The 24,991-nt window shown below is 43.4% G+C and overlaps 2 non-coding genes across 2 annotated transcripts; both read left to right on the top strand.

Moving 5' to 3' along the window:
- The first annotated feature begins 9,353 nt into the window (after window positions 1-9,353).
- On the top strand, window positions 9,354-9,517 carry LOC135042857 (U1 spliceosomal RNA). Its single transcript, XR_010235917.1, has one exon. It is a non-coding gene; the product is annotated as a U1 spliceosomal RNA (small nuclear RNA).
- Window positions 9,518-9,669: 152 nt separating this feature from the next.
- On the top strand, window positions 9,670-9,832 carry LOC135042927 (U1 spliceosomal RNA). Its single transcript, XR_010235982.1, has one exon. It is a non-coding gene; the product is annotated as a U1 spliceosomal RNA (small nuclear RNA).
- Window positions 9,833-24,991: the final 15,159 nt, after the last annotated feature.

The following is a 24,991-nucleotide window of genomic DNA, read 5'->3' on the forward strand; positions in this document are numbered from 1 at the left end:
GTGAAAAACCATCCCTACAAAGATGTTAATCAGATACTTGGCTTTGTGGACACTTTTCAGAGAACAAATTTGTTAGCATAAAAATAAAGCCAGAAAATGAAGAGCTGTTTAATCACTCAATTTGATTTTTTTGCCAGCATATTTCTTTTTCTCTGCAAACCACTGCTAAATTGTGCTTCCTAGCTGTTTTTATAAAATCACTGAATCAAATCTAACTCTGATTACATCAGAGAAGGCCAGGTACCCTACACCATAACAGGGGTTTTTGAAATTTTGACTTGTCTACTTAAAGATCACCAAAATCTGATAACAAGGTCAATTACATCCCTGGGTGGGATTGAACCGCCAACCTTTTGGTTAATAGCTGTACACACTAACTGATTGCGCCACAGCGACACTTTGTAAAAGTACATACTGACAAAGGCTAATAAGCATTCATCTAGAACGTTTCCTAGAAAAACTTTAAATAGTCAATAATCTGGAGAGTTTTTGTAAGATGTTTCTTCCATCAACCAATGAAGAAACACATTGGTACTTTCCCATGATGAGTGAGTGCTTCAGGATCTCTTGCAATTACATGTGCAGCAGAGTACTGTAATGGAAGCATGCTGGGTCCATAGCCCAGAGGTAGGCAGATTGAAACTATCCTCTGCTATATGCGTTTTTTTTTTGTTAATTAAAGTAATCCAAAACTGGGATTGATATTTTTGCTCTTTTATTTTTACTTAAAGTACAATAACTTTTACCATTTTCATTTGTTTTAATAGTATATTGACAGTATTGTTTTCTTTCAAAAATCCACTTAATTTTCTTTACCCGATTATTAAAATGGTAATTGACAAAAACAAACTACATTGTCACCAGAAGAGCAATACAAAATGTACAAGTGATATATTAAAATCATCTTTCCAGCTTGAATTTCAATGATGCATTGGGGCAACGATTTTGTGAGAAACATCTTCACCCTTAAATAAAGATTTTCTTAATTCCTTACCTGTGTGCTAATTAGATATCACCTTGTTTTCACATTAAACAGACTTCCACATGAGAAAGCACAAAGGATGCAGTGGCGTTAATGTTTCCTGGTGTCAACCTGTATTATTTCAGTAGATATTGAAATGAGGATGCATCTTGCTGCCTTTCCAATGAAGCAAGTTTAATTTAGTAATAGGTTAAAAACCATCCCTACAAATGTGTTAATCAGAAACTTGGCTTTGTGGACACTTTTCAGAGAACAAATTTGTTAGCATAAAAATAAAGCCAGAAAATGAAAAGCTGTTTAATCACTCAATTGGATTTTTTTGCCAGCATATTTCTTTTTCTCTGCAACCCACTGCTAAATTGTGCTTCCTAGCTGTTTTTATAAAATCACTGAATCAAATCTAACTCTGATTACATCAGAGAAGGCCAGGTACCCTACACCATAAGAGGGGGTTTGAAATTTTCACTTGTCTACATAAAGATCACCAAAATCTGATAACAAGGTCAATTACGTCCCTGGGTGGGATTGAACCACCAACCTTTTGGTTAATAGCCTTACACAGTAACTGATTGCGCCACAGCAACACTTTGTAAAAGTCCATACTGACAAAGGCTAATAAGCATTCATCTAGAACGATTCCTAGAAACATTTTAAAAAGTCAATAATGTGGAGAGTTTTTGTAAGATGTTTCTTCCATCAACCAATGAAGAAACACATTGGTACTTTCCCATGATGAGTGAGTGCTTCAGGATCTCTTGCACTTACATGTGCAGCAGAGTACTGTAATGGAAGCATGCTGGGTCCATAACCCAGAGGTAGGCAGATTGAAACTATCCTTTGCTATATGCATTTTTTTTTTGTTCATTAAAGTAATCCAAAACTGGGATTGATATTTTAGCTTTTATTTTTACTTAAAGTACAATAACTTTTACCATTTTAATTTGTTTTAGTGCAAATGGCATATCAGCAGTCAGCACTAACTGGTGACATGCCATTTGTACAAGTAAGCCATGTGTGACTAATATATAAACATGCTTTATTAAATAACACCTCAAACTATCATACCCAGGATTCAAACCTATAACCTGTTGAATTCTAATCAAACACCCTACCCATGGAGCTACTTGATCCTGCATCTTTTCTAACCTCCAAAAACAGATTCAGTTGCATTTTCCAGCGTGTTTTGTTTGCGCCTTTGCAAATGTCTTACATCGACAAACTTATTTAGTACTATTTTGCAAATAGGGTTACATTGTCGCAACATTGTGTTCCCTAATTGCTTGATTTTTTAAATGCAACAATTGATAAAGACACCTGATAATTGCTCTGTGGAGTCTTATTTTGTGTTTTGTGTTTAGTCTTTAGATCTGAATTTGAATGTACTTGTGAACTAACTTAATTTCCTACTTCTAAATTCATTCCTAAATTCACTACTTACATGAATCCTGTAGTTGGGCATTTTGGGACTTCGATTGTGGGCATTGTTTTGTGTCCAGACCAGCAGCAGGTGGTGTGCATTTGCTGGAAAGGCATCGAAGACCTCCGATATGCTGCATCTCCTGATGTGTGTCTCCCTCAAGTGGCTGTCAGCAAATGCCTGCTAGACACCCCATTCCAAGCTGATTGTGACATCATGGAACATGCATCATAGAACAGGCATGCTAAAACATGGGTCTTCAACCTGCGACCCTCCAGCTGCTGTGGAACTACACATCCCAGCATGCCCTGCCTCAGTTTTAGCATACCTTAATAGCAAAACTGTGGCAGGGCATGCTGGGATGTGTAGTTTCACAGCAGCTGGAGGGCCACAGGATGAAGACCCATGTGCTAGAGCCAAGCCGCAGGTACATTGAATGCTAGCAAGCTGAATATTTAAATCCTTTTTGTTCCGCAGCATTCCAATGCGGAAGATTCCATGGAACCAGAGATCCTTCCATTGAGAAGGACATGCTGCCTGGATGACTACACTGTGCAAATTAAATCACGGAGCCAGTTGGCTTGTGGGTGGCTCTGGTGACTGGGTGGTTGGGTGGGTGGTGTGTCGGAAGTGGAGCGCATGCAAATGATTGTGTATCATCCAGCTAGTGAGAGAGAAAACTCATGCAGGAGTGTTCCTGCTTGTCAGTGGGTTATGCACCTTGCCAGACGTTAAATCTACATAGAGCAGCTGGAGGGGACAAGAGCAGGTTTGCAAAATATAGATAGAAGAGCATATATGCTGGCGCATTCTCCATGATTGTGTCAGCTTATGTTTTGGTGCACTGCACTTTCCTCCACTAAGTTTTAGCCATTTTTGTTAAGCTCAAGTGTAGTTGCTTCTCGGCCTTTTGGCTGTGATCTTGTATCGTGGTTGAAGGGTCTGCTGGAGGGAGGGATTGTTTTCTTCATTGGCGAAAGATCAAAGATATTCCAGGATGGAAGGCTTGGGAACACTATCTGTTTTTCAGTTGTGGAAGAGCACAGAGGTCGGATTGGACTACATTCTATAGTAAAGGATATCTTTCTATTTATTGACCCTCCCCTTATATGTGTCTGTGTTACAATAAAGCTTCGGTTTTGTGAATCCCTCACCCTCTTACACTCCACACCCATAGCCTTATTAACTGTTGTATTATTGTATACTTTAAATGTATAGTGCAGTTCATGATTTATAGTGTAGACTGGCCTGTGCTGTAGTTCTTGAACTGTACTATACCGTCAGCATTTGTATTGTGTTTTGGCTGTGCTGCAACACTGTATTTATGTGTGCAATGTTTATGTATGTTTTTTTTTATGTCAATAAAGACTGCTTTTTCAAGCCAATATCTGAAAACAATCAATGTTTATCTTTGATGGCAATAAAAGTGGTATGATATTTGATGCTTTTGAAATCCAATATCTGATATGTCCCCTATCTGGGAACCATATATTAAATGGCTTTTCAGAAAAGGGAGATGGGAGAAGAGCTTTCATTACTTGTAGGACCGATGCACATAAAGAAGCAAAAAAACATACATAAACATTACACACATAAGTACCGCGTTGCGGCACAGCCAAAACACAATAGAAATGCTGATGGTATAGTACAGTTCAAGAACTACAGCACAGGCCAGCCTACACTATAAATCATGAACTGCACTATACATTTAAACTGTACAATAATACAACAGTTAATAAGGCTATGGGTGTGGAGTGTAAGAGGGTGAGGGAATCACAAGCCCGAAGCTTTATTGAAAGACTGACACATATAAGGGGAGGTTTAATAAATAGAAAGACATCCTTTACTATAGAATGTAGTCCAATCCGACCTCTGTGCTCTTCCACAACTGAAAAACAGATAGTGTTCCCAAGCCTTCCATCCTGGAATATCTTTGGTCTTTCGCCAATGAAGAAAGCAATCCCTCCCTCCAGCAGACCCTTCAACCACAATACAAGATCACAGCCAAAAGGCCGAGAAGCAACTACACTTGAGCTTAACAAAAATGGCTAAAACTTAGTGGAGGAAAGTGCAGTGCACCAAAACATAAGCTGACACAATCATGGAGAATGCGCCAGCATATATGCTCTTCTATCTATATTTTGCAAACATGCTCTTGTCCCCTCCAGCTGCTCTATGTAGATTTAACGTCTGGCAAGGTGCATAACCCACTGACAAGCAGGCACACTCCTGCATGAGTTTTCACTCTCACTAGCTGGATGATACACAATCATTTGCATGTGCTCCACCTCCGACACACCACCCACCCAACCACCCAGTCACCAGAGCCACCCACAAACCAACTGGCTCCGTGATTTAATTTGCACAGTGTAGTCATCCAGGCAGCATGTCCTTCTCAATGGAAGGATCTCTGGTTCCATGGAATCTTCCGCATTGGAATGCTGCGGAACAAAAAGGATTTAAATATTCAGCTTGCTAGCATTCAATGTACCTGCGGCTTGGCTCTAGCACATGGGTCTTCATCCTGTGGCCCTCCAGCTGCTGTGAAACTACACATCCCAGCACGCCCTGCCACAGTTTTGCTATAAGGTATGCTAAAACTGAGGCAGGGCATGCTGGGATGTGTAGTTCCATAGCAGCTGGAGGGTCGCAGGTTGAAGACCCATGTTTTAGCATGCCTGTTCTATGATGCATGTTCCGTGATGTCACAATCAGCTTGGAATGGGGTGTCTAGCAGGCATTTGCTGACAGCCACTTGAGGGAGACACACATCAGGAGATGCAGCATATCGGAGGTCTTCGATGCCTTTCCAGCAAATGCACACCACCTGCTGCTGGTCTGGACACAAAACAATGCCCACAATCGAAGTCCCAAAATGCCCAACTACAGGATTCATGTAAGTAGTGAATTTAGGAATGAATTTAGAAGTAGGAAATTAAGTTAGTTCACAAGTACATTCAAATTCAGATCTAAAGTCTAGGTAGGCCTCACGTCCTGGCAGCCGCCAGCATTTAAAAATGCCTTGATTAGAGGTACGGAATTAAATGTAGATAAGAAGTAGACACAAAATAAGACTCCGCAGAGCAGTTATCAGGTGTTTTTATCAATTGTTGCATTTAAAAAATCAAGCAATTAGGGAACACAATGTTGCAACAATGTAACCCTATTTGCAAAATAGTACTAAATAAGTTTGTCGATGTAAGACATTTGCAAAGGCGCATCCAAAACACGCTGGAAAATGCAACTGAATCTGTTTTTGGAGGCTAGAATAGGAAATGTGCATCGGTCCTACAAGTACTGAAAGCTCTTCTCCCATCTCCCTTTTCTGAAAAGCCATTTAATATATGGTTCCCAGATAGGGGACATATCAGATATTGCCTTTCAAAAGCAGCAAATATCATACCACTTCTATTGCCATCAAAGATAAACATTGATTGTTTTCAGATATTGGATTGAAAAAGCAGTCTTTATTGACATAAAGAAGCAAAAAAACATACATAAACATTACACACATAAGTACTGTGTTGCAGCACAGCCAAAACACAATACAAATGCTGTCGGTATAGTACAGTTCAAGAACTACAGTACAGGTCAGCCTACACTATAAATCATGAACTGCACTATACATTTAAACAATACAATAGTTAATAAGGCTATGGGTGTGGAGTGTAAGAGGGTGACGGAATCACAAGCCCAAAGCTTTATTAAAAGACAGACACATATAAAGGGAGGATTAATAAATACAAAGATACCCTTTACTATAGAATGTAGTCCAATCCGGTCTTTCAACTCTTCCACAACTGAAAAACGGATAGTGTTCCCAAGCCTTCCATCCTGGAATATCTTCAGTCTCTCGCCAATGAAGAAAACAATCCCTCCAGCAGACTCTTCAACCACAATACAATATCACAGCCAAAAGAGCGAGAAGCAACTACACTTGCGTTTAAACAAAATGGCTAAAACTTAGTGGAGGAAAGTGCAGTGCACCAAAACATAAGCTGACACAATCATGGAGAATGCGCCAGCATATATGCTCTTCTGTGTATATTTTCCAAACCTGCTCTTGTCCCCTCCAGTTGCTCCATGTAGATTTGACGTCTGGCAAGGTGCATAACTCACTGACAAGCAGGCACACTCCTGCATGAGTTTTCTCTCTCACTAGCTGGATGATACACATTCATTTGCATGTGCTCCACCTCCGACACACCGCCCACCCAACCACCCAGTCACCAGAGCCACCCACAAGCCAACTGGCTCCGTGATTTAATTTGCACAGTGCAGTCATCCAGGCAGCATGTCCTTCTCAATGGAATAATCTCTGGTTCCATGGAATCTTCCGCATTGGAATGCTGCGGAACAAAAAGGATTTAAACATTCAGCTTGCTAGCATTCAATGTACCTGCGGTTTGGTTCTAGCACATGGGTCTTCATCCTGTGGCCCTCCAGCTGCTGTGAAACTACACATCCCAGCATGCCCTGCCACAGTTTTGCTATTAAGGTATGCTAAAACTGAGGCAGGGCATGCTGGGATATGTAGTTCCACAGCAGCTGGAGGGTCGCAGGTTGAAGACCCATGTTCTAGCATGCCTGTTCTATGATGCATGTTCCGTGATGTCACAATCAGCTTGGAATGGGGTGTCTAGCATGCATTTGCTGACAGCCACTTGAGGCAGACACACATCAGGAGATGCAGCATATCGGAGGTCTTCGATGCCTTTCCAGCAAATGCACACCACCAGCTGCTGGTCTGGACACAAAACAATGCCCACAATTGAAGGCTCAAATTGCCCAACTACAGGATTAATGTAAGTAGTGAATTTAGGAATGAGTTTAGAAGTAGGAAATTAAGTTAGTTCACAAGTACATTCAAATTCAGATCTAAAGACTAGGTAGGCCTCACGTCCTGGCAGCACCCAGCATTTAAAAATGCCTTGATTATAGGTAGGGAATTAAATGTAGATAAGAAGTAGACACAAAAGAAGACTCCACAGAGCAATTATCAGGTGTCTTTATCAATTTTTGCATTTAAAAAATCAAGCAATCAGGGAACACAATGTTGCGACAATGTAACCCTATTTGCAAAATAGTACTAAATAAGTTTGTCGATGTAAGACATTTGCAAAGGCGCAAACAAAACACGCTGGAAAATGCAACTGAATCTGTTTTTGGAGGTTAGAATAGATGCAGGATCAAGTAGCTCAATGGGTAGGGTGTTTGATTAGAATTTAACAGGTTATAGGTTTGAATCCTGGGTATGATAGTTTGAGGTGTTATTTAATAAAGTATGTTTATATATTAGTCACACATGGCTTACTTGTACAAATGGCATGTCACCAGTTAGTGCTGACTGCTGATATGCCATTTACACAAACATGCCATGTGTGACTGTATATGCATTTAAGGAGGGCACCCCTGCAATACCACAAACCATTGAGTGTCAAGTATACTAGATATATCTTCATATCTCATGTGCTTTCTCTGAGACCAATCTTGTTATGCCCCTTCCCCACAAGGCATGCGCCTTTTGTCCATATTGCAAAAATGGGGGGGAGGGCATATAATTCTCTGTCACAGGGCACCAAAAAGTCTAGTTATGGCTCTGGTATGCATTATGTAATCTGGCAGACCATCTCTCCAACACTGGCTGGTTGGAATAGAAATCCGGTTATCTATGTGAGCAAATGACCATCAACGATTTACTCTCAAACACTAAAAAATGGACAAAAATGGTCCCCTAAACAAATTGGTTAAATTTTGGGTTTAACCAATTTGTGTAATGACCATTTTTGACCACTTTTCTAGTGTTTGGGAGCAAATGGTTAATTGACATTTGCTCCTATACATTACCAGATTTTCATTCCATCCATCCAGACTGGATAGATAGCCTGACAGATAATTGTGTAGTGTACGCCCAGGATAACTGTTAGTCATGCTTTATTTTATGGCGGCACATAAATGGGTGGACAGATCCAGGGCAAGCACTGCCCACTCATGCATAGTTGTCAACTGATGTGAAGTTCCAGGGGGCAATCTCAGTTATAAAGAGAAGTATCTGGAAATTGTCCCTAGTTAAAAAAAAAAAAAAAAATGTTATCAACTCCATTTATTTAGTATGATATCCCAGGTGATAGGATGCCGGCAGTCAGAACAACATACTTTATTAAATAACACATCTCAAACTACCATACCCAGGATTCAAACCTATAACCTGTTGAATTCTAATCAAACACCCTACCTATTGAGCTATTTGATCCTGCATAAAAATTGTGAACATTATATGAAGCTATTGGTACTTTGCAAAAAAAAAGAATCAGCATTACAACGCAGCAGATCCATGCAGTTTGCAGCCACACACTACATGTATCTGCTCAGCCACAATGCTGATTATTTCTTCACAAAGTACAAGGTGAGCTCCAAACAGAATTCTCTAGCTTAGAATTATACCTTTCTTTGCCAAACCTAGAAGTCGGGCCCCCCACCCTGGGATCCCCCAGAGGGAGGCCTGCACCGTCATGCGGCAGGCTTGTCCGTTTTGGAAGCAGGCTGATGGGCAGCCCAGGATTGCTTCAGTCTGGGCTTGGCAGGTCTGGAAACATGAGCTTGCTTTGGGTATGCCTGACCTTGGGTACGCTTTACCTGGAGGATGAAAGGGCCAAGAAAAGTACTTTTAGCCTTCTGCGTGGTAGGAGTCATACTAGGTAGGCAAGCTGTTTTAGCAGTAGCCAGATCAGCTACAATCTTATTGAGGTCTTCTCCAAAAGGAGATTCAACTGAGGCAGCACAAGGGAACTCTCATCTGGGGACAACAACTGCAGGGAGAACACATATTTTCAGATGAACATGGTAGGGCAGAAGGCTGCCTAATACTGAAGCACCCCCAAACAACAAATCAAATGCAACTTACTTGACAGAGATGTGCCTGAGCAACGGCCCTCCCCAGCCCTATCCCAAATCATACTTATTTTGCATAGGAGATACCATGGTCATGAAGATTGTTCTCCCAGGGTTAGGTTCATTCATTGCATTCTGGGTATGCTGACCCCTGTGATTTCCCCAAATGTGGGAAACTCAACTGCATTATTTGTGGTAGTGGGGGACTGTGTTTGTGCTTTCCTCTGGTCAGCTCTGGTAAAAGTCAGATTTCTTTGTCTCAGATCTTCCTCTAGCCTTGTTCTTCTTTCGAGAGTTCCCTTGTGCTGCCTCAGTTGGATCTCCTTCACTTGACAGGGGGGTGCCCGAGCAGCGACCCTCCCCAGCTCTAGCCCAACTCCTACTTACCTGCCAGGTGAGATACTATGATCATGAAGTTGCTTCTCCCAGGGCAAGGCTCACCCATTGCACTCTGGGTGTGCTGCCCCTGCGATTTCCCCAAATGTGGGAAACTTGACTGCATAATTTGAGTTTTCCCTGGTCGGCTCTCATGTAATTCAGATCTCTTTGTCTCAGGTCTCTCTCCAGCCTAGTTTGCTGTCTGGTTCCACTTCTTTTTTCTTGAGCCCCTCCCTTCTATACCCTTGTGCACTATCCTGACTTCTCCTCCCGTCTGCTTACTTTGTGCCTCCCAATGCACAATGCAAACTACGGGTAGTGCTGCAGGGCCCACACCCTTTTACTTGCTTTACAGAGCAGCTCTGGAGCTGTTACAGTGCCCAGCTGCTGCAAGAAATCAGCTTGAATGCTTCAGGGGCTGGGGAATGGCCAACATGAGCCCCACACCGAAGGAGGGTGGGGGTGCTTAATGCGAACTAGGGGTCATCCAAGCACCACAAAAGGCCTCCATGCCCTGCACGCTCCTTTTCTCTTTTCATATGCAGACGAGGGTTGAAGCCAACTTTGACCCACTGCTTGGATGACATCACCATATTCAAATCCATCTGCTGCAGGCCATCCCCCAGGAATGCTTGCACTAGTTGTTGCATTTGGTTTGTTGTTTGGGGGTGCTTCAGTATTAGGCAGCCTTCTGCCACCCCATGTTCATCTGAAAATATGTGTTCTCCCTGCAGTTGTTGTCCCCAGATGAGAGTTCCCTTGTGCTGCCTCAGTTGAATCTCCTTTACTTGACAGAGATGTGCCTGAGCAACGGCCCTCCCCAGCCCTATCCCAAATCATACTTATTTTGCATAGGAGATACTATTGTCATGAAGATTGTTCTCCCAGATTTAATTAAGTGATTTTATAAAAAACAGCTAGGAAGCACAATTTAGCAGTGGGTTGCAGAGAAAAAAATAACATTTTAAACCTACCGGTAAATTTTTTTTCTCGTAGTCCGTAGAGGATGATGGGGACTCCGTAAGGACCATGGGGGATAGACGGGCTCCGCAGCAGACATGGGCACTTTAAGAAAGACTTTAGATCTGGGTGTGCACTGGCTCCTCCCTCTATGCCCCTCCTCCATACCTCAGTTAGAGAAACTGTGCCCAGAGGAGACGGACAGTACGAGGAAAGGATTTTTGTTAATCCAAGGTCAAGATTCATACCAGCCACACCAATCACACCGTATAACTTGTGATATACTACCCAGTTAACAGTATGAAAACAACATAGCATCAGTCCAAGACCGATGAAAACTAACATATAACCCTTATGTAAGCAATAACTATATACAAGTCTTGCAGAAGTAGTCCGCACTTGGGACGGGCACCCAGCATCCTCTACGGACTACGAGAAAAAGATTTACCGGTAGGTTTAAAATCTTATTTTCTCTTACGTCCTAAAAGATGCTGGGGACTCCGTAAGGACCATGGGGATTATACCAAAGCTCCCAAACGGGCTCCTGCGGATGACTCTGCAGCACCGATTGAGCAAACAGGAGGTCCTCCTCAGCCAGGGTATCAAACTTATAGAACTTTGCAAAGGTGTTTGAACCCGACCAAGTAGCAGCTCGGCACAGCTGTAGTGCCGAGACCCCCGGGCAGCTGCCCAAGAAGAGCCCACCTTCCTAGTGGAATGGGCCTTGACTGAATTAGGCAACGGCAATCCCGCCATAGAATGCGCCTGCTGAATCGTGTTACAGATCCAGAGAGCAATAGTCTGATTTGAAGCAGGGGTGCCAATCTTGTTGGCTGCATACAGGACAAACAGTGCTTCTGTTTTTCTGACTCTAGCCGTTCTGGCCACGTAAATTTTCAAAGCCCTGACCACATCAAGGGACTCGGAATCCTCCAAGTCACGCGTAGCCACAGGCACCACAATAGGTTGGTTCATATGAAAGGATGAGTCCACTTTTAGCAGGAATTGAGGACGGGTCTGCAATTCCGCTCTATCCATATGGAAAACCAGATAGGGGATTTTATGTGATAAAGCTGCTAATTCCGACACTCGCCTAGCGGAAGCCAAGGCTAATAACATGACCACCTTCCAAGTGAGATATTTAAACTCCACCATTTTAAGTGGTTCAAACCATAACCTTAACACCACGTTAAGGTCCCAAGGGACCACCGGAGGTACAAAAGGAGGCTGAATATGCAGTACTCCCTTCACAAAAGTTTGTACTTACTTCAGGAATAGAGGCCAATTCCTTTTGAAAGAAAATGGATAAGGCCAAAATCTGAACCTTAATAGAGCCTAATTTTAGGCCCAAATTCACTCCAGTTTGTAGGAAGTGAAGGAAGTGGCCCAGGTGGAATTCTTACGTATGAGCATTCCTGGCCTCACACAAAGAAACATATTTTCGCCATATACAGTGATAATGTTTAGATGTCACGTCCTTCCTAGCCTTTATTAGCGTAGGAATGACCTCATCTGGAATACCCTTTTCCGCTAGGATCCGGCGTTCAACCGCCATGCCGTCAAACGCAGCCGCGGTAAGTCTTGGAACAGACAGGGCCCCTGTTGCAACAGGTCCTGTCTTAGAGGAAGTGGCCACGGATCTTCTGTGAGCATTTCCTGCAGATCTGGATACCAGGTCCTTCGCGGCCAATCTGGAACAATGAGAATTGTTCTTACTCCTCTTTTTCTTACTATTATCAACACCTTGGGTATGAGAGGTAGAGGAGGAAATACATAGACCGACCGGAACACCCACGGTGTCACTAGGGCGTCTACAGCTACTGCCCGAGGGTCTCTTGACCTGTTGCAATACCTCTGTAGCTTTTTGTTGAGGCGGGACGCCATCATGTCTATCTGGAACAGTCCCCACCGACTTGCAATCTGTGCGAAGACTTCCTGATGGAGTCCCCACTCTCCTGGATGTAGGTCGTGTCTGCTGAGGAAGTCTGCATCCCAGTTGTCCACTCCCGGAATGAACACTGCTGACAGTGCGCTTTGATAAAGCTAAATATTTATCTTATTTAAAACCCTTTGTGAGGTCTAAGAACACTGTACGCTATTTGCGTATGGAGTACCGTAAGGGTACGCTCGTTGCGTAACAATCGCTTAGCCGTGGTCGAGACGCTCAAGCGTCACGTTCGCTCACAGCCAAGAGATCACAGGCAGGCACGCTATTGGCTGCTGACTAACGTAATGGTTCGCTATAGCGTAACGGACGCTGTATCGGGAGCGGGCTGCTCGAGCGATACAGACGCTCACGAGAATACGCTGTTGGTATCGGGCACACTTATAGGTGAGCGACTACCGTAATGCTACGCTATCAGCGTAGCGGACGCTCGAGACCACGAGGAGATCACGAGCGGCGCCGACGCTCACAATGTTAAACCTTTATGTCTAAACCACAAACAATGTAATTTGCTGTAAAACCTTAGTGTAGAGATAGGGTGTAAATGCAACACTGTATAACCTTATTAACTCAAAAGCTGTTCGAGCGTCACCGACGCTCTGAGAATACTTAACACTATAAGAAATACACAAATACCGTGCTTAGGGTCCAACGCCTAATATATATTATGAATGTTATACTTGCAAAAGAATTAATACAATACAAGTCATACACTACAATATAACATAGACTAACTAACCAGGTAACTACACAGTAAATACAATACAAGTACGTTTAAGAGAAAATGAGAGAAAGAGAAGAGAGAGAGAGAAAGATATGGCCCATAATAACAAGAAAAGACAATATGATTACGGAGAAAACTTACGCACAAAGGAAACGATCGCATGCGCCTCTGGACATCCAGCTCCCGATTTTCAGCAATGATAACCGATGAAGAGTGAGTGCTGGATGTGATCGGCCTGTCTATTTATGCCCCACACACAATACAATTCAATGGTCCCTACAATCTCATTGTTCATTGGACACAGGAATTCGTCTTCGCATTATAACAAAAGGTCATAGGTTGATTCATACAGGTGGGCTGTGACTATTTCCAACAGCTCAGGTGGGAGGGAAACTGGGTTTCCCGCCGCATGGATAAGTAAGTGCAAATACAGTAAATGTTCATAAACTTCTTATGTCCATAACTATTCGCACGAGCGATTGATCCGCTTCAAACCAACACCGGAATATTGCTAATTAAATACTCTTCCGATGGATACTAAACACCACTGTATTACTCCTGTCTGACCCTTCGTATCAAACAATGAGGGATCTCTCTGTCCAGGAACATACTACATTAACTAAACTTTCAGAATCTATCAAAGGGACCATAATCTACAAAATGCATTATATGGTGAAAATATGTAACGAAAGAGTCGCCCGCTAGACGCACACAATCTCTACCGTAAATGTGCATACCGTGCGCCTGCGGGTGCCCGCAACAGCGAGTATGCGCACGCACGGTAGAGCGCACGCATGCGCAGCAGGGACACATATGAGGTGCAAATATGGCAGTGTGCATCGTGATATTTTTCTGACTTTGACAGTCCACCCTTTGGCAGTCAACAATAACTGCCACTTCCTAAAACATTTCAAAAAGAGAAAAATATATGTCAGGGGTTAATACATTTACATGGTTGGGTAGGGGAGGAGAGGAGAAGGTAGGAAAAGGGTATGACCTAGTGAGATAGCAGAAGCATGTGTGTATGAATCCATGTTTGGGGGGTCATGTATCATCGTGCCGTACGTGTTTTAAATCAAGCTTTGAGGTATTGCGAAGTATACATTTGAATTCCTTCTTATCCCGTGGTACGGGTCTGTGGATGGGCTGTCAAACTTTACCGAGCTTTTTTCGGATTTTGGTTGTAACAAAAATGGGGAGCACATTTTAGTTGATGATACATGAATGGGGGAATATGTGATTGCTGATATCTGTGCCTGTATTCCCTATACTATGTTTGTAATTACCTGAAGGTTGTAGAGATGAAGAAAATACATAGTTACGGTAAATGCAGTGGTATTCTATGTCAGGTTAATGAACATTCGTCGATTGAGGTCTTGTTTGGTGTCTGTTGAATGCAGTCTTCTTTGTGCTTTTGCCCATAAGGTGCGAGCAAAAAGCTTTGTCAATGTCCATAGATTTACAAAAGTGTTGGGCTAGAGTAATTTTAAAATTTCTAGGGAAACTGGGGATCTATGGCATAGTTCATCAAAAATCTGTGTATAAGGTTGTCAAAACTTCTTCTTTAATCCATCTGTTGTCTGTATATCGGCTCATCAAATTCCTCGTCCAAGTGGGTCTTTTTACCTCAGAGGAAAACGGAAAAACAGGTGAAAGAAACGGACCGTAGAAATCGCATTACAATTCCCTCACTCCTTAAACTCATCACCCTGGTACTTCGTTTGCACTTCGTTAAAGCCTGACCGCATCTAAATATCAAGCCAATCGTTATGATAACACCTAAGATACATAGGAGAAACTTCCCTACATCCATTATAACTCCTTGAGCCCATTCTCCTAAACCGGAGAACCAATTTCGCGGGTTCAACCATGACACCCAACTAGTCAGCTCATTACTCACAGCAGCAAGGGTGAGATTGTGTCTCCTGCGAAATTCCCACTTCAATTGGAGAATATCGTCCATCTTTTGGTCTATGACCTCGACCGGGTCCTCGGTACTATTCGTTATATATGTGCAGCATTTCACGCCGTACTGCGTTGCCAGTGTGACACAATATCCACCTGTTACTGCTGTGAGATAATTGAGAATCATTCTATGCTGAACTAGTTCTGTTTTATAAGCTTGAAGTTCTCTTCCAGTATACCTAAACGTGTCATCATACATTTCTGTGATATTGTCTAACAAATTTGCGAGCGCAGATATGTATTTATAATTCAACACTCCTCTGGCGGTGCGAGTGAGGTCTAACGCAAGTAGAAACTGAATCCCGGTGGATTCATGGATCATGTCAGAGGCCGGGTGCTCTGTTCTTTCTATCAGGTGCCGTTTAACTACGTGCTCGTAATGGGTGTGAGTATAAGGAGTTTGGGCAACACGGTGTATGTCTTTCATTTTGGCATGTGATACAGTCATTACCTCAGGCAATACTTTTCCAATATAACACAATCCTTCAGAGTTTGGGGCAAGCCACTTATACGCCTTCCTCCCGCATATGAAATATGCATCATCGGGGAGAACATATGGGACGGAGTAGGACATAACCATATTACACATTTTCCATGTGAAATCTCCTAACCCTAATTCTCCCATCTGTCTAGTACACGTATCAGCTTGTACGATATGTGCACAGTATCCTGGTGATACCTCTCCAACTCTCGTAATCCTACTTCCTAGGGTATACCTATACCGGAAAGATTTTCCTCTACTGGCTATGTGGCGTATAAGCTCTGTATCTGTCGGCATTCTATCTGCTCTATATGAAAAGGTCATGGTTTGGTTACTCCATGACACTTCCCAATTTCCCGGCTTTCGGGGATTGGAAATGTTAAAACATATGAGGGATCTATCCACATGATATTGGTGGAGCTTCAAACTAGGAGGACTGGAGATATTAAACCTCCTGTCCACCGGTCTCCCACCACTTAGCTCAAGTACCTCCCCTATCGTTAAAGGAAATGGTACTAGTCCTGATTTGCTATGACCTTGAGGTACTTGAGAGCATACCCAACAATCTGTTTGATTTAACACGCTACCCACTAAGGAGTGATAGTCACTCAAGGGATGCCGGTCCATGTGGATATTAAAACTGGATTGGCATTTCTTAATGCACCCATCCTCGACTACGTTGTCACAGAGCCTACAGATACAGTTTTCTTCAGCTAACAATCCTTCACAATTCCTTCTATTGTCAATGCTATCGGATCGTTTTCTGATACTCGCCTTTGCTTGTTGATTATGTTGTTCTCGGAAAACTACGCCTCCATCTCTGTCATCAGAACCCATTCCAGAACCTCTCTCGACCTCCATGGTACTCTCGCCGGAACAGACTGCTCTGGTCAACATCATGGTCAACAGGAAAATCCGGATCACAGTCTCTTGGGGCAAGTCCATCTTATAGGAGGAAACGAAGAAGAATGAGAAGGGGGGGGAAAATAATTTGAGGGAGAGGGGATGGGAAGTTGGAGAAAAACAATAAAAGGGAACAGGGAATCGACAACTGCTTTTGATCTTGTGATTTTCAATGCTCAGGTGCCGCCTCAGTCCTCCTGGAACAGACACTCCAGTGATACAACGTCCTCTACCGTCTGTTCCTTATCACGGGACCTCTCTGGATCAGCAACCTTCTTACAATGGGACGAATGAACCCAAGTCTCTCTCTCGGCAACTTTCAATGCTGTAGTGCTAGTCAATAAGACTTGGTATGGTCCTTCCCATCTGTCAATAAGGCAACCTGAGCGTAGAAAATTTCGTATCATTACATACTCCCCAGGTTCAATGTCATGACAATTACTATCTGGTAAATCAGGAATCACCAACTTCAAATTATTATTTTGATTCCTTAGCTGTTTACTCATATTAACCAGGTACTTTACAGTCACTTCATTGTTACACTTCAAATCATCCTGAGGGTTAATCATAACATGCGGTTGTCGACCAAACAAGATTTCAAAAGGGGACAGATTAAGAGGGGACCTGGGAGTGGTTCTGATGCTGTACAGTACAATGGGTAAAGCTTCTGGCCATGTCAATCCTGTTTCTGCCATAACTTTGCTCAAATTATTTTTAATAGTGCTATTCACTCTTTCCACCTTCGCACTCGCCTGTGGACGGTATGGAGTGTGCAGCTTGCTATCAATTCCCATCAACTTACACATTCCTTGAAAGACATCACCTGTAAAATGGGTACCCCTATCACTTTCGATAATTCTAGGGATACCATATCTACATACAAATTCCTGCACAATTTTCTTAGCAGTAAACATAGCGGTATTTGTGGCCGCCGGGAATGCTTCAACCCAATTTGAGAACACATCTATACAAACAAGTACATATTTCAAATTTCGACAAGGGGGTAATTGAATGAAGTCAATCTGTATTGCCTGGAAAGGACCGCCTGCAGGTGGGATATGAGATGGTTCTGTTGGTATTGCCTTTCCGATATTCTTTCTCAAACAGGTAAGGCATGACATTGCTCTCTTACTTGCATGAGATGAAAATCCTGGGGCGCACCAATATGCTCTTACCAACTTGCACATTCCTTCCTTGCCCAGATGAGTCAGCCCGTGAGCTGCCTCAGCTAAACATGGAAGATATGCTCTGGGGGCCACCGGTTTACCTTGTCCATCCGTCCAGAGTCCTGAGGACTCCTGGCCATATCCCTTCGCCTTCCAGAATGCCTTTTCCTGTGTGGAACACAAATTTTGCATTTCACACAACTTCTGTGTGTTGATGGTATTAAATACCATCAGTTGTGTGGTGTCTGTCTGTCTGGGGGTACCAGCTGCTAACTTAGCTGCTTCGTCTGCTCGGCTGTTACCAAGTGATACTGGGTCCTGGCTATATGTGTGTGCTTTACACTTGATAACAGCCACTCTGTCGGGTTCCTGTATCGCTGTTAGAAGCCTTTTGATGTGAGCTGCATGCGCTACCGGTGTACCAGCTGCCGTCATGAAATTTCTGAGGCGCCATAGGGCTCCGAAATCATGGACTACCCCGAATGCGTATCTAGAGTCGGTGTAGATATTGGCTGATTTGCCCTTAGCCAATTCACATGCTCTGGTTAGGGCGACCAGTTCAGCAACCTGGGCTGAGTGAGGTGGGCCTAGCGGTTCCGCTTCTATGGTGCCTTGGTCATCTACGACTGCGTATCCAGTACACAAGTCTCCCGAGTCTGACTGTCTGTGACAACTACCGTCCGTGTAGAAAGTTAGATCTACATTTTCCAGCGGGTTGTCACTGATGTCAGGCCTTGCAGTAAAATTTTGGGTCAAATATTCCATACAATCATGTGTGTCCTCCTGTGTGTTAAATTCTCCTTCCCCACCACTCTCATCCTCCACCCTTTGTGCCTGTCCAGGCACACCTGGGAGATATGTTGCAGGATTTAATGCACTGCATCTCCTTATGGTGATGTTTACGGGGGCCATTAGTGCCAATTCCCATCTTGTAAACCGCGCTGATGAGACGTGCCTGGTTTGGGCAGAATTTAGCAAGGCTGACACTGCATGTGGTGTATGAATTGTGAGGTTGTGACCTAGCACTACATCTTCGCTTTTCGTTACTAGCAATGCTATCGCAGCGACGCTTCGCAAGCATGTGGGGAGGGATCGCGCTACCGTGTCTAGCTGAGCGCTGTAGTATGCTACTGGCCTGCTGGCATCACCGTGCTTTTGGGTTAAGACGCCTGCCGCGCAACCAGCACTTTCTGTTCCGTACAGCTCAAAGGGTTTCCCATAGTCTGGCATACCTAATGCTGGTGCCTGCGTTAGGCACTGTTTAAGTCTCTCAAATGCCATCTCGGACTCGTCTGTATGCGAAATCCGATCAGGTTTGTTTGAGGAGACCATCTCCTGCAGAGGTAACGCTAGAATGGAAAACCCTGGGATCCAGTTACGGCAATACCCACACATTCCTAAAAATGTTCTGATCTGTTGCTGGGTTTTTGGCAGAGTCATGTCTCTAATTGCTTGAATTCTATCAGTGGTCAGGTGTCTCAGTCCTTGTGTTAGACAGTGTCCCAAATATTTTACCTTAGTTTGGCATAATTGCAACTTGTCTTTGGAAACCTTGTGTCCTGTGTCTGAAAGATGAAACAGGAGCTGTTTCGTATCCTTCAGGGATGCTTCCAATGAATCAGAACACAGTAGTAGATCATCCACGTACTGTATTAATACTGATCCACTCTCTGGTTGGAAAGACTGTAAACAATCATGCAAAGCCTGGGAAAATATACTTGGACTGTCTATGAAACCTTGTGGTAATCGAGTCCATGTGTATTGGACTCCTCTGTATGTGAATGCAAACAAATATTGGCTGTCAGGGTGCAGAGGTACCGAAAAGAAAGCGGAGCAGAGGTCAATAACAGTGAAAAATTTCGCAGTGGGAGGGATTTGCATAAGGATGACAGCTGGATTTGGCACTACGGGGAACTGACTCTCAACTATTTTGTTGATCCCCCTTGGATCCTGCACTAGCCGGTAACCCCTCCCCCCACTCTTTTTCACAGGGAAGATGGGACTATTGGCAGTGCTGGACGTTCTTACCAGAATACCCTGTTGTAGCAAGCGCTCTATTACGGGATACACTCCTAACTCCACCTCTGGCTTCAGAGGGTACTGTGGGATTTTTGGAGCTATCCTACCATCTTTTACTTGTACAACTACTGGAGCTACGTTTGCCATTAATCCAGTGTCCTGTCCATCTTTAGTCCAAAGTGACTCTGGTATCTGGGATGTCATTTCTTCTACTTTGGATGGAGTCCTATTTGTCATAATGGTATGTGACATTAATTTTGATGGGGAGTCTAACATGTCTCGCACTTCCTGAGCGTGATTCTCAGGTATGTCCAAGAATACACCTTCAGGAGTACAATAAATGACGCACCCCATTTTACACAATAAGTCTCTTCCCAGGAGATTAGTCGGTGCCGATGCAGCCAGCAAAAAGGAATGCTTGGTATGTAAAGGCCCTACTGTAATCTCGGCTGGTTTGCTAACAGGGTAGTGCTGGACTACTCCCGTTACCCCTATGGCTGGAATTGTCTTACCAGTGGTTCTCATGCCCACTGTCGAATTTATCACTGATTTGGCCGCCCCTGTGTCTACAAGAAAGTTTAATGATTTACCAGCTACATTGATTGCAATTTCAGGTTCACTCCCAAGGCTTGCAATCAATTATACTGGCTGCAGATTACAGGTATGGCTACACCCCTATTGGGTATGGTGACCTCCCTGAATCCCGCTGGCAGCAACTACTTGTGAAGGGGTTAAATGGGAACTGCCAGGAGTTTGCCAGTCTCTGTTCGGGGGGTATCTTTTTGTTTCTCCTGCATGTGGCTCATAACTCCGTCTCTGCGGACCTTGCTCCCAATGTCGTGTGTCGTGTCGTTGTCTAGGGGGTTGGTAAGATCTTTGCGAATTTTTCGCTCTACAGTCTCGTGCTATGTGTCCCTGTTTATGACAAAAATAACATGTTACCACATTTGACTTACCCACAGGGTTTGGTGATATAAACACAGGCTGTTTTGTGGTCAGGGCCTGTATACTTACTGACATTAACTTATCACCTTGCGACTCCCTGTGTCTGGTGATATTCCGGTCGTGATCAATAGCAGCCTCTCTCAAAGTAGCCACTGACAGACCTCGCCAACATGGTTGCGTGGTCTGTACCCTTGTCTTTAATGCTTCTTTTAAACCATCCATTAGCACAGATACTGCTACTTCTTGATGGTTTGCATTGGTCCTAATGTCCTCTATGCCAGTGTACTTTGCCATTTCTAATAATGCCCGGTGAAAATAATCAGCAGCTGTTTCTGTCTCTTTTTGTTTAATGGAAAAAATTCTATTCCATTTGGCTACAGCTGGGAAATACTCCTTTAACTGTAAATTTATTCTTTTTACGTTATCTTTGTTGTACACATCTGTAAGAGGTACATCCAGATCCAATCCACAGTCAGCTAAAAATTGAGCTGAGTCGACATTGGAGGGTAAACATGCCCTCAGCAATATCTGCCAGTCTTTGTTATTGGGCTCTAAAGTGTTTCCTAGGTCTCTGATGTATTTTTGGCTAGCAACTAAGTATTTTCTGGGGTCAGGGAATTCAGACACTATGGTCCTTAATTCCATTCTGGAAAATGGGATATACATGGCAATGTTCCTGATAGGAGTGACTCCTGATGTGTCAGTTTTCCCATTTGGAACAGCTATTACCCTAACAGGATTAAGTCTACTAACATCATTCTGTGTAGATTCTACAGCCTGTGGTGAAATGGTTTCAGCATAGTGTAAGGTGCCGTACTTACCCGTTGATACGACCTCACCTGTCCCTCCGCTAGGGGGCTTTGTTACTAATCTTATGGGTTGGGCCGTGCCTACTGTCGTTTCTGATATAGTGGCTGCTAGAGAGAGCGCCGATATTGTTGCCGATTCGTCCTCTTGATCACACTCCTGGGGAAAGTTCAAAACAGGGTACAACTTGCACGGGTTAATGCTTGCATTGGTTAACTTATTAACATTATCCTTAACATTTATACAGTTGCTAAGTGCCTGTTTGTTACCCCCTGATGCGTCATTCTCCGCAACCAATTTCTCTCCTGATATGTATGGTGGCGGCGGGGCCGTGGCTATCAGTTTCCTGATAGGGCCAGATCCCGCCGCCAGAGCCAATCCTCTCTGTATTTCACCCTCCTGTTGCCATAGCTGCAAATAATCATAATGTTGGATTCGTCTCTTTGTTGATTTAATGAGACATATCCTCCTCCTTAAATTCATTAACACTTCTGGGCTGAAGCTACCTACTCTTGGGAATTTCTCCCCGTCATGTACTGTCATTCTCTCCCATTCATCACATAAAATTTCTGTATGTAAACCATATTTTTCACACATTACATACCTTGCCGACCCGACTGGTCGGTTTACTGAATCAACCCGAACCGAGGTTGATCGCCCCCTTCCTGAACAACTGGCCCCCATAATTTGCAGGTGTTGCTTGCTCTACCTCTGACCTTTATCTCAGGGTCTTCAGCGAACCCTTACAAAAAACCAAAATATTAAAAGATAGGTTGACGGTGAAGTTTACCGAGCACCTCACTCACTCGCCCACGCCGACCAATACGCCCACACACTGATATAGCGCTGGCGTACTCGACCCAGGGCCCCTATGAACCTCTATTTACTGGAACATGCGAGAGATATCCGAAGAACACTTACTCTTTCCAGTAACTATTGGTTGTTGGACAATTCCTGAGTGACCAGCGAACTTCCCTTCAGAAAATAAAAAATTACACAAATAACGTCAGAATGTACAAATAGTTTTATGACCGGGTTTGTACACAAATGGTACTGGTCAGACTAACTTAATGCACACAATTACGTGCGGTACAATCGTTCAGCACATAAGCAACTAATCTTATGTACGGAGCGACCAGTGGAATCGACATTCAGCAGCTGCGAATTCCTTCAGCCTGAGCTTTTTATGGCCTATATGGGTGTCGCACCAACCCTTCTTGGTGTTGTGCCTTGTCTCTATAGCGGACTTCCTTGTCTGCTGTACTTGGACCTCCTGGTCTGTTATGCGACCTCCTGGTCTGACCTCCTGGTCTGTTACAGTATGACCTCCTGGTCTGCTACACTCTAATGCTCAAATTTTATGTTTAACCAGAGATGCCTCCCTAGCCACCACGTATGTCACTTACACGTATGTACTTCACGAGAACTCGATGATTTCTGTGGTTCAATCCCCAAAATTGTAAAAACAAACACTCACTCACCATATACACACTTTTGTTTCTATTTCTATTTCTGCGCAGAAATTTTTCTTTAGACCAGATGTGTTGTAAATTTGGAGAAGGATCTGTTAATTTAAATTTCGGATTTAAAATAGATTTGCGCTATTTATCGCCTGTTGCGCTATTTATCGCTTGTTGCGCTATTTATCGCCTGTTGCGATATTTATCGCTTATTGCGCTATTTATCGCTTATTGTGCTATTTAAAAATCAACACTATCGTGTGATTTGAGTTACGTGGGCGTACCCAGACGCTCCGTTGCATAATTTACGCTGCGTGCGTCGGCCTTTGCGTACGCGAGTCTCAGCCTTTTGTTAGAGACACGTGTATACAAAACCAATGTCCACCGTAACACAACTAACACGTTTTATCAATGTAGATGATCCTCAGTCGTCTACCGTGCAACACACCAATCTCTCCTTTTACCTTTAGGTAGAGCTGCGTGTGTGCTTTACACTTTATCCCTTAACGCATTACTTTTACACTTTAACTATGAAATAGCGACAAATCTCTCTTAGCACGTTTTATCAATTATAAAATGGCAAACAGGAGAGTGATATATGAAAATACACGAATGAAAAAGAAATGCAGATATGCGTGTGTGCGTACGCAAGATAGAAATAAACAGTTTTAAAAGACACTAGTGTGTTGTTCTTACCTCCGGTTCCCGGATTCCTTCAGCACCCTTTACTAAGCGAAACAGACGCTTATCCCGTCAGCACTGCGAAGAATATGATCTCCCGCCCTTTGCTGATGGATAATGTCTGCTGAAATTACCTAGCAGAGATATGTGAAGGACAGGACGAGCCGCCAATTGATAAAGCTAAATATTTATCTTATTTAAAACCCTTTGTGAGGTCTAAGAACACTGTACGCTATTTGCGTATGGAGTACCGTAAGGGTACGCTCGTTGCGTAACAATCGCTTAGCCGTGGTCGAGACGCTCAAGCGTCACGTTCGCTCACGGCCAAGAGATCACAGGCAGGCACGCTATTGGCTGCTGACTAACGTAATGGTTCGCTATAGCGTAACGGACGCTGTATCGGGAGCGGGCTGCTCAAGCGATACAGACGCTCACGAGAATACGCTGTTGGTATCGGGCACACTTATAGGTGAGCGACTACCGTAATGCTACGCTATCAGCGTAGCGGACGCTCGAGACCACGAGGAGATCACGAGCGGCGCCGACGCTCACAATGTTAAACCTTTATGTCTAAACCACAAACAATGTAATTTGCTGTAAAACCTTAGTGTAGAGATAGGGTGTAAATGCAACACTGTATAACCTTATTAACTCAAAAGCTGTTCGAGCGTCACCGACGCTCTGAGAATACTTAACACTATAAGAAATACACAAATACCGTGCTTAGGGTCCAACGCCTAATATATATATTATGAATGTTATACTTGCAAAAGAATTAATACAATACAAGTCATACACTACAATATAACATAGACTAACTAACCAGGTAACTACACAGTAAATACAATACAAGTACGTTTAAGAGAAAATGAGAGAAAGAGAAGAGAGAGAGAGAAAGATATGGCCCATAATAACAAGAAAAGACAATATGATTACGGAGAAAACTTACGCACAAAGGAAACGATCGCATGCGCCTCTGGACATCCAGCTCCCGATTTTCAGCAATGATAACCGATGAAGAGTGAGTGCTGGATGTGATCGGCCTGTCTATTTATGCCCCACACACAATACAATTCAATGGTCCCTACAATCTCATTGTTCATTGGACACAGGAATTCGTCTTCGCATTATAACAAAAGGTCATAGGTTGATTCATACAGGTGGGCTGTGACTATTTCCAACAGCTAAGGTGGGAGGGAAACTGGGTTTCCCGCCGCATGGATAAGTAAGTGCAAATACAGTAAATGTTCATAAACTTCTTATGTCC

The sequence above is a fragment of the Pseudophryne corroboree genome, unplaced genomic scaffold, assembly GCF_028390025.1.
Source record: "Pseudophryne corroboree isolate aPseCor3 unplaced genomic scaffold, aPseCor3.hap2 scaffold_841, whole genome shotgun sequence".
Taxonomy (NCBI): domain Eukaryota; kingdom Metazoa; phylum Chordata; class Amphibia; order Anura; family Myobatrachidae; genus Pseudophryne; species Pseudophryne corroboree.